The sequence below is a fragment of the Doryrhamphus excisus genome, chromosome 15, assembly GCF_030265055.1.
Source record: "Doryrhamphus excisus isolate RoL2022-K1 chromosome 15, RoL_Dexc_1.0, whole genome shotgun sequence".
NCBI classification, from domain to species: Eukaryota; Metazoa; Chordata; class Actinopteri; order Syngnathiformes; family Syngnathidae; genus Doryrhamphus; species Doryrhamphus excisus.
Window position 1 is genome coordinate 4,395,001 of NC_080480.1, and position 13,988 is coordinate 4,408,988.

Sequence of the window (13,988 nt, forward strand, 5' to 3'; positions counted from 1 at the left end):
GGACACCCCTGTTTCTTCATGTTAACATTCTTTCCTTCAAAAGAGGACGTTTGTGTGTTTTTTTTCCCAGTTTCATCATCCAAAGTCAGTGGGCGTGCATGTTTGAAGATGATTCAGGTGCGAAGACGGCAACCGTATGTCATGATGATGATGATGATGATGATGATGCCTGAGAGTAACGAGTTTAAGGTTAAACACAAAGACAACCAAGGGCTGTTTTAGCTTGAAAAGAAAATGTCTCCTCCTGTCTTTTGTGAGACAAACGGCAACAAAGGTTGAAGCCTGACTACACAGCAATAAATGTTCCATGTGTTTGCCCTGACTAACTCAGCTCCATGTCCTTTGTAGCCCCTCGCTATGCAAACACGTATTTTAAATTATATTATTATATTATTATTTTATATATTTGTCAAATTTGACATGAATGCGATTATATTTATTTAAAATATATTGTCGTTAAAATATACATTATTTAAAATACACTTGAAATATTTTTTTAAATGGATACCATATTTTAAATGTATGTAAAATGTCAAATATAAGTAAAGGTTAATATTGAAAATATATTTCATCCAAATGGAAATATTTGTAAAAAAAAAAAATTTAATACTTAAAAATGTAAATACAATTTAATTTATTGAAAATCTGTATTTAAATAAGTAATATTTAAAATATATATAAAATGTACTAAAAATATATTTGTAAATATAAAATGTATAGTATTAAAATATATTTAAACACTAAATATTTGTACTATTTAAAATGTATTTACATTCATTTTAATTTAAAACTTTATATATGTAGCATATATTTATCAAACATAAAATATAAACACACACACAACCTAAACCTCGGATTTTTTTAATCTCCTAAAAAATCTCCTATTAGTCGTTATAGTAGACACAAGACATATGTTCAACATTAATAGAGCCCTCTAGACATAAAATAACACCCCTATAGTCACCTTTACACTTCTATTAGTCGCTATAGAAGACACAAGACATACGTATAAGACATATGTTCAACATTATTAGAGCCCTCTAGACATAAAATAACACCCCTATAGTCACCTTTACACTCCTATTAGTCGTTATAGTAGACACAAGACATATGTATAAGACATATGTTCAACATTATTAGAGCCCTCTAGACATAAAATAACACCCCTATAGTCACCTTTACACTTCTATTACTCAATATAGTAGACACAAGACGTATGTATAAGACATATACAATCTGTTTATGACCTTGGAAATATGTTCAACATTATTAGAGCCCTCTAGACATGAAATAACACCCCTATAGTCAACCTTATACTCCTATTACCCAATCCTTTAAACATGATTAGAGCCCTCTAGACATGAAATAACACCCCTATGGTCAACCTTACACTCCTATTACCCAATACTTTAAACATGATTAGAGCCCTCTAGACATGAAATAGCACCCCTATAGTCAACTTTACACTTCTATTACTCAATATAGTTGACACAAGACATATGTATAACACATGTACAATCTGTTTATGACCTTGGAAATATGATTAACATTATTAGAGCCCTCTAGACATGAAATAACACCCCTATAGTCAACTTTACACTCCTATTAGTCCGTTATAGTAGACACAAGACATGTGTATAAGACATGTTCAACAGTATTAGAGCCCTCTAGACATAAAATAACACCCCTATAGTCACTTTTACACTCCTATTAGTCGTTATAGTAGACACAAGACATATGTATAAGACATATACAATCTGTTTATGACCTTGGAAATATGTTCAACATTATTAGAGCCCTCTAGACATGAAATAACACCCCTATAGTCACCTTTACACTTCTATTAGTCAATATAGTAGACACAAGACATAATGTATAAGACATATACAATCTGTTTATGACCTTGGGAATATGTTTAACATTATTAGAGCCCTCTAAACATGAAATAACACCCCTATAGTCAACCTTACACTCCTATTACCCAATCCTTTAAACATGATTAGAGCCCTCTAGACATGAAATAGCACCCCTATAGTAAACTTTACACTTCTATCACTCAATATAGTAGACACAAGGCATGTGTATAAGACATGTACAATCTGTTTATGACCTTGGAAATATGATTAACATTATTAGAGCCCTCTAGACATGAAATAACGCCCCTATAGTCACCTTTACACTCCTATTAGTCGTTATAGTAGACATAAGACATATGTATAAGACATATGTTCAACATTATTAGAGCCCTCTAGACATAAAATAACACCCCTATAGTCACCTTTACACTCCTATTAGTCGTTATAGTAGACACAAGACATATGTATAAGACATATGTTCAACATTATTAGAGCCCTCCAGACATGAAATAACACCCCTATAGTCAACGTTACACTCCTATTACCCAATCCTTTAAACATGATTAGAGCCCTCTAGACATGAAATAACACCCCTATGGTCAACCTTACACCCCTATTACCCAATATTTTAAACATGATTAGAGCCCTCTAGACATGAAATAGCACCCCTATAGTCAACTTTACACTCCTATTACTCGATATAGTAGACATAGCCAATCTGTTTATGACCTTTGAAATTGAACAATGTGCTATTTGGAGCCTAATAATAATAATAATAATAAACATATATAGTTCCAGTAATGCTTCCCTGATAGCGCCACTGAATTGTTTGGTACTTGTGTGTCTCCCCCACAATTACAGTAACATTACTGACACCTAGTGGCCAGTGTAGTATATTACATATCAATGCATCTGAATTTTTTATTTTATGCCTGCATATGCATGATCAATGTGATTTATTTTTGATGATGGAGTGAAGTTTGCGGTCGCCCGTATTCTCACTTTGGATAACATGTCGTCATGCGGGAGACACTTTTAAAAGCTCTCACCTCGTACTTCTCACTCTATTTGTGACAGGCTAGCACGCCGGCTACACTAATCGGCCATCTTGTCCCGCGTGGAGGCCAACGAGTGTTCCCTTGTAGCTCCCAAAAGCGTGTCAGGGGGATCAGCGCTAATGGCTGAAGCTTATCACACACCGCTTCCGAGTTTTCCCACCCTGGCTTCTTTACATCAGTGGCGTTCCCAAGTGGGGGGGGGGGGATATGGCGTGACAGGCGGAAAACTTGAACGCTGCTGACGCTGCTGGTTTGGACGCCGCCATGCTTTCAGCTTGATGGATTGTTGACAGTTTTTCTCAACACCTGCCCCCCCCCCCCCCCCCATGCTGCTTTGTAAGATAATGGCCTCCAGAAAAAAAAACAGTTAGCAATGTAGCACAAATGGGCTTGAACGCTGTGAAAAATTTATTCAGCCAAGAACAGCCGGATTTCAAATCCCGAGCTGTCTGGAGTTGTCTCGTCTCTCGCTCCGGATTTAAGCTTCTGCAATTTCCTGCGACACGGAAAACGAATTTTACGCTTGGAAAAACGTTGATATTTCACAGGAATCATCTTAGTGCTGCACAATAGGAAGAATGACAACAACAAAAAAATGATCAGGAATATGTACGCATGACCTCTATTTCACTCCTATTCCGTACACACGCTTCCCGCTTTTTTTCCCAGTGGCTTGGTCGGTGCGTGGGCTCGCAGGGATGGAATCTATTTGTTAGATTTCTACGGGAATTGGGATGACTGGATGCAACTTGATTCAAATGACATGTTTGAAACCGAAACCACCACCAGCTGCCATACGCATGCATATGCATGGTGGCCCCTTTACGCTAGCTAGGAAAAGCTAACATTCCGATGATAAGACACAATTATAAGATAAAAATACAAAATTTATGACATAAAATACATAATTATGAGATGGGAAGTCAAAATGAGGACATTAAAGTCAAAATTGTGAGATAAAAAGTCAAAATATGAGAAGTCAAAATTGAGATAAAATGCCAAATTATGAGATAAAACGCTATAATTAGAAAAAGAGATGAAAAGTCTAAATTATGAGATAAAAGTCCAAATATGAGAAGTGATAGGTATGAGATTAAAAACAACTAAAATTAGCTAAAAATTTGAAATTACATTTAAAAAAATTGAGGTAAATGGACATTTGAAAAATTTGAAAGTCAAAATTATGAGATAAAAGCCAAATTATGAGAAGTGATATGTATGAGATTAAAAAAAAAAACTCTAAAATTAGCCAAAAATTTGAAATGACGTAAAAAAAAATTGAGGTAAATGGACATTATGAATGTCCAAATGTAAAAAAAAAAAAAAAAGATAAAAAGCCATTATTTTTAGACAAAAAGTCAAAAGTGTTGGATGAAAATTTCTCATTGTAAAAAGTCCAAAATAATTATGTGATGATAAAGTCTAAAATGATGAGGTAAAAAGTTAAAATTATGAGACAAAAAGTTAAAAGAAAATGAGATAAAAAGCTATTATGAGATAAAAAGTCAAAATTATGAGATGAAAAGTTAAAAACTGAGGCCATTATTGTGAAATAGTCATGAGAAATTTGAAAAATTTGAAAGTCAAAATTATGAGATAAAAGCCAAAATATGAGAAGTGATACGTATGAGATAAAAAAAAACCTCTAAAATTAGCCAAAAATTTGAAATGACGTGAAAAAAATGGACATTAATGTCCAAATGTAAAAAAAATTGATAAAAAGCCATTATTTTTAGATAAAAAGTCAAAAGTGTAAGATGAAAATTTTTCATTGTAAAAAGTCCAAAATAATGATGTGATGATAAAGTCTAAAATGATGAGGTAAAAAGTTAAAATTATGAGACAAAAAGTAAAAAAAATGAGATAAAAAGCCATTATGAGATAAAAAGTCAAAATTATGAGATAAAAACTTAAAAACTGAGGCCATTGTTATGAAATAAAGTCATGGGAAATTAGAAAAATTTGAAAAAGAGATGAAAAGTCAATATTATGAGATAAAAAGCCAAAATATGAGAAGTAATATGTATGAGATAAAAAGTCTAAAATGAGCTAAAAAGTTGTGATAATTGTCATAAATGTGATTAAAAAAAGTACAGAACTGAGATTAAAAGCCATTATGAGATAAAGTCATGAGTTAGAGTCTAAAATTATGAGCTTAAAAAGTCAAAATTATGAGAATTAAAACCATTATCGTGAGATGAAGTCATAATTATGAGATGATTAGTCTAAAAGTATGAGCTAAAAAGTCATAATTATGAGATGAAAAGTTAAAAACTGAGGCCATTATTGTGAAATAGTCATGAGAAATTTGAAAAATTTGAAAGTCAAAATTAAAGATGATAAAGTCTAAAATGATGAGTTAAAAAGTTACAATTATGAGATAAAAACTTAAAAACTGAGGTCATTGTTATGAAATAAAGTCATGGGAAATTAGAAAAATTTGAAAAAGAGATGAAAAGTCAATATTATGAGATAAAAAGCCAAAATATGAGAAGTGATATGTATGAGATAAAAAGTCTAAAATGAGCTAAAAAGTTGCAATAATTGTCATAAATGTGATAAAAAGTACAAAACTGAGATTAAAAGCCATTATGAGATAAAGTCATGAGTTAGAGTCTAAAATTATGAGCTTAAAAAGTCAAAATTATGAGAATTAAAACCATTATCGTGAGATGAAGTCATAATTATGAGATGATTAGTCTAAAAGTATGAGCTAAAAAGTCATAATTATGAGATAAAAAGTTAAAAACTGAGGCCATTATTGTGAAATAGTCATGAGAAATTTGAAAAATTTGAAAGTCAAAATTAAAGATGATAAAGTCTAAAATGATGAGGTAAAAAGTTAAAATTATGAGATAAAAACTTAAAAACTGAGGCCATTGTTATGAAATAAAGTCATGGGAAATTAGAAAAATTTGAAAAAGAGATGAAAAGTCAATATTATGAGATAAAAAGCCAAAATATGAGAAGTGATATGTATGAGATAAAAAGTCTAAAATGAGCTAAAAAGTTGCAATAATTGTCATAAATGTGATAAAAAGTACAAAACTGAGATTAAAAGCCATTATGAGATAAAGTCATGAGTTAGAGTCTAAAATTATGAGCTTAAAAAGTCAAAATTATGAGAATTAAAACCATTATCGTGAGATGAAGTCATAATTATGAGATAATTAGTCTAAAAGTATGAGCTAAAAAGTCATAATTATGAGAAGAAAAGTCAAAAGTATGAGATTAAAAGTCGAAATTGTAAAATGAGAAGCCATAATTATGAGATAAAAAGTCTAAAATTATTAGATACAAACTCATAATCTCATCTGATAATTAGGAAAGCCAAGTCATTCTGAGCTAAAACATTGAACTGCACATAAGACGAGCGTTGGCCTGTGACTGCATCTGGCAACGTGTGCAACAAGGAAGCCAATCATATCCTTGAAGAACTTTTTCTCCAAGTCATATTAGCCGCCGTGAGCATCAATTGTTTATGCGACACGAGAAGCAGAAATAAATCACGTCTTCTTGCAAAGTACAAAAAAAAAAAAAAGTTCACATTGCAGATTTTCCGAGTGCTGCATTTGCAATAAACTTCTTCCTGCTTTGCTGCACAAAATAAAAGTTGCTTCCTCCAAATGTGACAGCGTGTATGCAAACCAACGAAGGCAGCACTTTTGGACGCAAAAGCGTTTCATGTCAGGATTGTTCAACTTTAATCACCTCGCTCCGCTTCTGAATATTATAATTCCAAAAAAGGAAAGCTCTCGCCAGATATACACTATTTATGACAAATAACACCAGTTAATAAGTTAATAACTCTATTTTATCATTTTAGTTTCATTACATACATTTTAATATTTAAATCAAAATACAATGTATTTAAAAATAATTCAATAATTAATTATTATTAAATTAATTATTATTAATTATTTTTTAATTCTAATTTAAAAATTAGAATTAATTAATTCAATAGTTAATCAAATTGACTTCATAATCATCTTGTGCTTAATACTGAAAAATATGCACATTTAAGCAAAGTTGACTTTTCCTTTTTTCCCTAAATGAAGCTTTTCCACACATAAAAATGGCTGAATGAAGAAAAATCCAAATAGTAGGCATTCAGGAGATGCATTCAAAGACGTGATGATATGTAGTATTCTACACTGGTCACCAGGTGTCAGTAATGTTACACTGCTGTCATAATAGCCAATGCAGGAAGTTAAAAAAAAGTCGATATTTTGTCTTATTTAGTCTTACTATGTCTACTATATTGTGTAATATTAGTGTAAAGGTGACTATAGGGGTGTTATTTCAAGTTTAGAGGGCTTTAATCATGTTAAACATATTTTGAAGGTCATAAACAGATTCTATATATTTTGTGTCTGTTATGCTGGGTAACAGGAGTGTAAAGGTGACTATAGGGGTGTTTAGAGGGCTCTAATAATGTTAAACATATTGCCAAGATCATAAACAGATTTACTATGTCTTATGTCTTTTGTCTACTATATATTTTGTCTACTATATATTGGGCAATAGGAGTGTAAAGGTGACTATAGGGGTGTTATTTCAAGTTTAGAAGGCTCTAATAATGTTAAACATATTTCGAAGGTCATAAACAGATTTTCTATGTCTTATGTCTACTATATTGGGTAACATGAGTCACCTTTACAGAACATGTAAAGGTGACTATAGGGGTGTTATTTAATGTTTAGAGTGTTCTAATAATTTTAAGTAACATATTAAAAGGTCATAAACAAGTTTTCTATGCCTTACTTACTTACTTCCCTTATTATGTCGACTATATTGGGTAATAGGAATGTAAAATTGACTATAGGGGTGTTATTTCATGTTTAGAGGGCTCTAATGTTAAAGATATTTCCAAGGTCATGAACAAATTTTCCATGTTTTATATGTCTTGTGTCTACTATACTGGGTAACAGGAGTGTAAAGGTGACTATAGGGGTGCTATTTCAGGTTTAGAGGGCTCTAATATTGTTAAACATATTTCGAAGGTCATAAACAGACTTTCAATGTCTTTTGTCTACTATGTTAGGTAACATGAGTCACCTTTACAGAACGTGTAAAGGTGACTATAGGGGTGCTATTTCAAGTTTAGAGGGCTCTAATGTTAAACATATTTCAAAGGTCATAAACAGACTTTCTATGTCTTACATGTCTTGTGTCTACTATACATTGGGCAATAGGAGTATACTAGATGTGACTATAGGGGTGTTATTTCATGTTTAGAGGGTTCTAATATTGTTAAACATATTTTCACAAAGGTCAACAGATTTTCTATGTCTTCTGTCTACTATATTGGGTAACACAATGTGTAACGGTGACTATAGGGGTGTTATTTAATGTTTAGAGGGCTCTAATAATGTTAAGTAACATTAAAAGGTCGTAAACAGATTTTCTATGTCTTGTGTATACTATACTGGGTAACAGGGGTGTAAAGGTGACTATAGGGGTGCTATTTCATTTTTGGAGGGCTCTAGTAAGGTTAAAAATTGTATTTAGAAATTGGTAAACAGAATCCTACTTTGCGGAAATTCACTTTATAAAGGTTTGGTCTGGAACCAAAGGACTGTGAAGTACCCCTTCCTACCAGCAAGGGGCAGCATCTTGGAATTTGTCACTAAAAATTGAAAAAGAACCCAGAAGAAGAAGATGTTTGGCAGTCAGCATGGTCAATTCTCAAGGGTGAGTATTGATTATTTTCATTTCTTATTGACAATAAATTGTGATGAAGTGTGAAAATGTTTGGTTGAATTCCCAATGTTGGTCGTCTTAGGTACCAATTTCCAGAACAGCGCCAGGAAGAAGGGGTTTTCAACCATCCAATCCATGATGATCAACACTGACTGCTTGCTAGCTGGCTTTGCATGAGTAGGGCTACTGTAGTTAAAGCAACAAAGAAGAAGACTAAGGTGAGCTCCTGCTGCAGTTTCTAAAAAGTGCAAGTGTTGTTCAATTTGGGCCTCATGAACTCACTTTTAGTCTTAAGTGTGTGTGTGTGTGTGTGTGTATGTGCACTTAATGTGCTTGTAAGGTCGGCCCATTAAACAGCCTCCTCCATCTGCAGCTTCATGTGAGGTTTGTGTTTCCTGGGAGCCTTTGTTTCACCATCTCAAATTTATCAGCGCAATTAAGCGCTCTGCTGAGCGTGTACTGCAGACCCACACTGGGCCAGCATCTCCACTGGAGTCTTTGGGGGATGGCTGTATGTGTGTGTGTGTGTGTGTGTGTGTGCGTATAACAGGGGTGTCCAAACTTTTTCCAGCGAGAGATGCAACTTTGCTGATTGGATATTTTGTTAAGATATGCTAAGAATTGATATGCAGTATATTTCAAAACTAAACTGGATGTCAGTTTTGTCATAGAGATGGAAAAGACGATTATTACCCAATTTTTGCTGATTTAAAAAATGTTCCAAATATTAAAAAAAAAAAATTTCATGATTGTAAATTATATTTTGAAATTATTCACACAATATTTTTTGAATTTTCACATCTTCATTTTCCCAAAATTTTAATTTTATTTATTGTATAGTTTCTTCTCATATTTAGGACTTTATTCCCATCAAATTTAAACCTTATTTTTGTAAATTTTCGGTAATTCCATAATATTCTGATTTTATTCCTAATTTTTCCATTTATTTTGTTTTTTTTAAATATTTTAAATTTCAAGCCAATGAATTTGTAATTTTATGAGGAAATATATAATTTTAGCAGCAGAGTGGAAATATTCAAGAAAATATTTTTTTACGAGTTGCAAATATTATTAGAAACAAACAAAACAAAATAAAGTTGTAAATAAAATACAAAATTAGGGGGAAAAAAGTTATAATATTATGGGAATAAAATCACTATTTTAAGAAAAAAACATTTTTGAAGAAAAAAAAGTATTTTGTAAGAAAATATTTAAAAAATATTTAAATGTTTTTATATATAAGAACACATATATATAATATATATATTATATTTTTATATACATAATATAAGAAAAAAAGAAGAAAAAGTATTTTGTAAGAAACATTTAAAATATTAAAAAATATTTAAATGTTTTTTGAAATATTTTTCTAATATTTTTCTTACAAAATACCTTTTTTCTTTTTTCTTCAATTTTTTTAATATTGTGTATTTTATTATGTATATTGTATATTTAAATGTTTTTAATAATTTAAATGTTTCTTACAAAATACTTTTTTTTCTTAAAAAAAATTATAAAAAAATAAATAAAAAAAAACACCAGCAAAAATAATAACGCTTGTGCTGATGATGTGCTTTTCACCTAAATAACAAAGCTGAGATGCTGAGATTTTTCTAGAAATATATATATATATATATATATACATTTTTAGCATCCTTTCATATGTGGCCGTTGCTGGAAAAATTTAGGACACCCCTGTGATGGCAGTGCAATGCTCAACTTACTCCAAAGTGGCGAGGCACGCGAGAAGCGTGTCCTTGTTTAGCCTTTGAGCATATGTTGTGTAACCACAGGAGGCCCAGGAAGTGAAATGGGAGCCAACACTTCCAAATTGGTGAAAAGACGTTTTTTTTCCTGCCACATTTGCAAGACAAGTACGAGGTAAGCCAATAAATACAGGATGAGGGCGTTTGCACACGTTGGAATGGAAGTCATGTTGCCCTTTGCAAGATACACAAGCACCAAAGTGTAGCTGTACAAATTGAACTTGCCAAAAAGTGGATTATTTTGTCTTGAACGGGATTCCTGTCTCGGAATGCCAGTGTGCAGCTGGCAACGTGGGCGACTATGAAATATCCCATTTGTGATTTATCGCTGACCGTTACGAGACATTAAAAGCGCTCACTCGTTGCGGCGCTCTTCGTCTATTTCAGCTTCCATCAAAGTGAGAAAAAAAAACGGCGCGGCCAAAAATGTCACATCAATCAAATACGCAGGATGGTCCAAAAGGTCGACAAGTTCACTTTTTTTTTTTTATATATCTTGACTGCCATCATAAATTCACTCGGACCAACATAGAGCAGATATCCTCGAGCTTGGATTTTTCGGAATTTTTTGAGCTAAACAAGACAGGGGTGTCCAAAGTGCGGCCTGGGGGCCATTTGCGGTTCGCATCTGTTTTCTTATTGGCCCACGGCATAGTCTAAAAATATAATGCAACAGAAAAACTAGCAAAGGTTTAAAAATTGCTGTAACTTTACAAGAATAAAGTCAAAATAATAAGGGACCAAGTTAAAATTTTATGACATTAATAAGATGATATAATGAAGGGGGAAAAAAGTTTAAATATGAGAGAAATAATATATTATTTTAAGCTGCAAAATTATGAAAAAAAAAAAACATTTATAAAATTTTAATTTTTAAAAAATTTGGTTGCAGAAAAAGTAATGAGAAAGTTGAAAAACTAAACATAAAAAACAGTAGTAATTTTGATTTTTAATGATTTTAATGAGAATAAAGACAAAGTTTTAAGAGAAAAAAAGTCATATTCTAATGAGGAACATCACCATTTTATGTATGATGTATTTTATGTATTTGTATTTTTTGTATTATGGGTTAGGGTTATGTATGAGTAATAATATAAAGATACATAAGGAAAATATATTTAAAAATATGTAAGAAAAAGTTGAAAAACGAAAAATAAACAGTAGTAATTTTGATTTTTAATGATTTTAATGAGAATAAAGACAAAGTTTTAAGAGAAAAAAAGTCGTATTCTAATGAGGAACATCACCATTTTATGTATGATGTATTTTATGTATTTGTATTATGTATTATGGGTTAGGGTTATGTATGAGTAATAATATAAAGATACATACGGAAAATATATTTAAAAATATATAAGAAAAATAAGGATTTATGCATTAAAATGTAAAACGGGTCAGAAGGTTAAACAAAATATTTTCAAATCACTAATATACTATTATGTACACTACCAGTCAAAAGTTTGGAGACACTTTCCCATACAATAACATGATGATGTGTCTCTAAACTTTTGCTAATCATCCTTATTGCTGCTTGGGTAGTTTTCTAAGGGGTATAACATGGTATTTACTAGCATACAGTATGATTACACAACATCTACCACATACACACACACTTAAGATGCACATAGGGCATTGATGAGAAAAGCAGTACAGCAATACACAGTATTACGGTATGTAAATACAGTACCGTCGTGGTAATAACAAGTGATACTGCCACTGCTGCTGCTTTCAAAGCTTCCCGTTTCATCCAGCGCTCGGTCATTTAGCAACAGGCCCTTTTAGTGGCCCCCGTCTCTGTAATCTCCCTGCTCGCTGAGCATAAAGCACGGCCCTCTGGCCGCAGAGCATCAGTGGACAGGTGCATGACTGATCTCCACGCCGGGGGGGAGGGGGGGGGAGCGGGACAATCGATACCCAGCTATTGAAGCTCACGGTCAATAAGAGGCCAAAGGATATAGCTCCTCCCCGACAACCTCCTACCCCCCCTTTTTTTGCTTCCCGCTGTAATCAAAACCGGTACAAGAGCGGATGTTGCATAAATTCTACATTCCCTTGCTTCTGTCACGACGATGCAGCATGTTTATATTTTTCGATCAATAACTGTTAAATGTAAATATATTGCACTGGTAGCACCCAAAGATTGGGAGATTGCAATTTTACACCTGAAGGTTACTCGCTGCTAAAAATGACATTAAGGGCACAGCATGTGGAGTCACATGGTTCACCGCCGATTAAAAGCACAATGGACTGTCAATCAATCCATATTCTATACCGCTTATCCTCATTAGGGTCGCGGGGGTACTGTAAATAAAGTATTTCCGTCCCTCGTAATTGTGTTTTTTTTCAGAAATTATTGCTGTTTTTTGGTAGCTTATGATTTATTATTAGTCCAAAGATATTGAAATATAAGTGATATGTCGTATTCTTGTTACTAGGCAGCAGTCATGTATTACATTACTTTGCCTTGTGCTCATTAACATGAAAAAAAAAAAAGGTTCTCCTCTCATTCTGTGTGGAAGTGGTAAAATTGTGGCTTCTTATACATGTTTGTCCTCCTTCCTCACTCTGCTTGAAACTTTTTTTTTTTAGGTTTACAAGGCATTTCCTCATTGATAAGTTTGACCAGGCTGCACGGTGGACGAGTGGTGAGCACACAGGACTCGCAGCTTTGAGACCTGAGTTCAATTTCCGTCTCTTTGTGGAGTTTGCTACCTTTTGTTACCTTTTTCCACGTAACCTATTTTCCCCCAATGGCTGCACAAAGGATGAGTGGTTAGTGTGCAGGTCTCACAGCTAGGAGACCCTAGTTCGATTCCAATCTCGGTCATCTCTGTGTGGAGTTTGCATGTTTTCTCCCTGGGTACTCCGATTTCCTCCCACATTCCAAAAACATGCTAGGTTAATTAGCGACTCCAAATTGTCCATAGGTATGAATGTGAGTGTGAATGGTTGTTTGTCTATTTGTGCCCTGTGATTGGCTAGCCAAGACAGCTGGGATAGGCTCCAGCACCCCCCCAACCCTTGTGGGTAGAAAATTAGAAAATTAATATTGCAATTTCTCATTTAATTTCTACTATGTTACACTCTGTGTGTATGCTTGTAGCCCCGCCTCCACCGACTGAGAGACTGTATGACTGACAAAGACAGCTGGGATAGGCTCCAGCACCCCTGCGACCCTGGTGAGGATAAGCGGTAGAAAATGAATTAATTAATTAATGTAATTTAAACCAGGCTGCACGGTTAGCAAGCAGGCCTCACAGCTAGGAGACCCAAGTTCAATTCCACCCTCGGCCATCTCTGGGTTTTTTCCGGGTACTCCGGTTTCCTCCAACATTCCAAAAACATGCTAGGTTAATTAGCGACTCCAAATTGTCCATAGGTATGAATGTGAGTGTGAATGGTTGTTTGTCTATATGTGCACTGTGATTGGCTGGCGGCCTCTCGCCCAAAGACAGCTGGGATAGGCTCCAGCACCCCCCGCGACCCTTGTGAGGATAAGCGGTAGAAAATGAATGAATGAATGAATGACAACATTTTCCATACGAAGTACAAAAATGTGTCTCGCACACAATAAAACAAAAATAAAGTAAAATTATTAACAACAT

General features: G+C 33.4%; 1 long non-coding RNA gene across 1 annotated transcript; it reads left to right on the top strand.

The window, feature by feature from the left end:
- Nucleotides 1-8,561: 8,561 nt before the first annotated feature.
- On the top strand, nt 8,562-13,677 carry LOC131103572 (uncharacterized). The gene is made up of 5 exons (XR_009119627.1): nt 8,562-8,608; nt 8,700-8,835; nt 10,411-10,498; nt 12,973-13,028; nt 13,487-13,677. It is a non-coding gene; the product is annotated as an uncharacterized LOC131103572 (long non-coding RNA).
- The last annotated feature ends 311 nt before the right edge of the window (nt 13,678-13,988 follow it).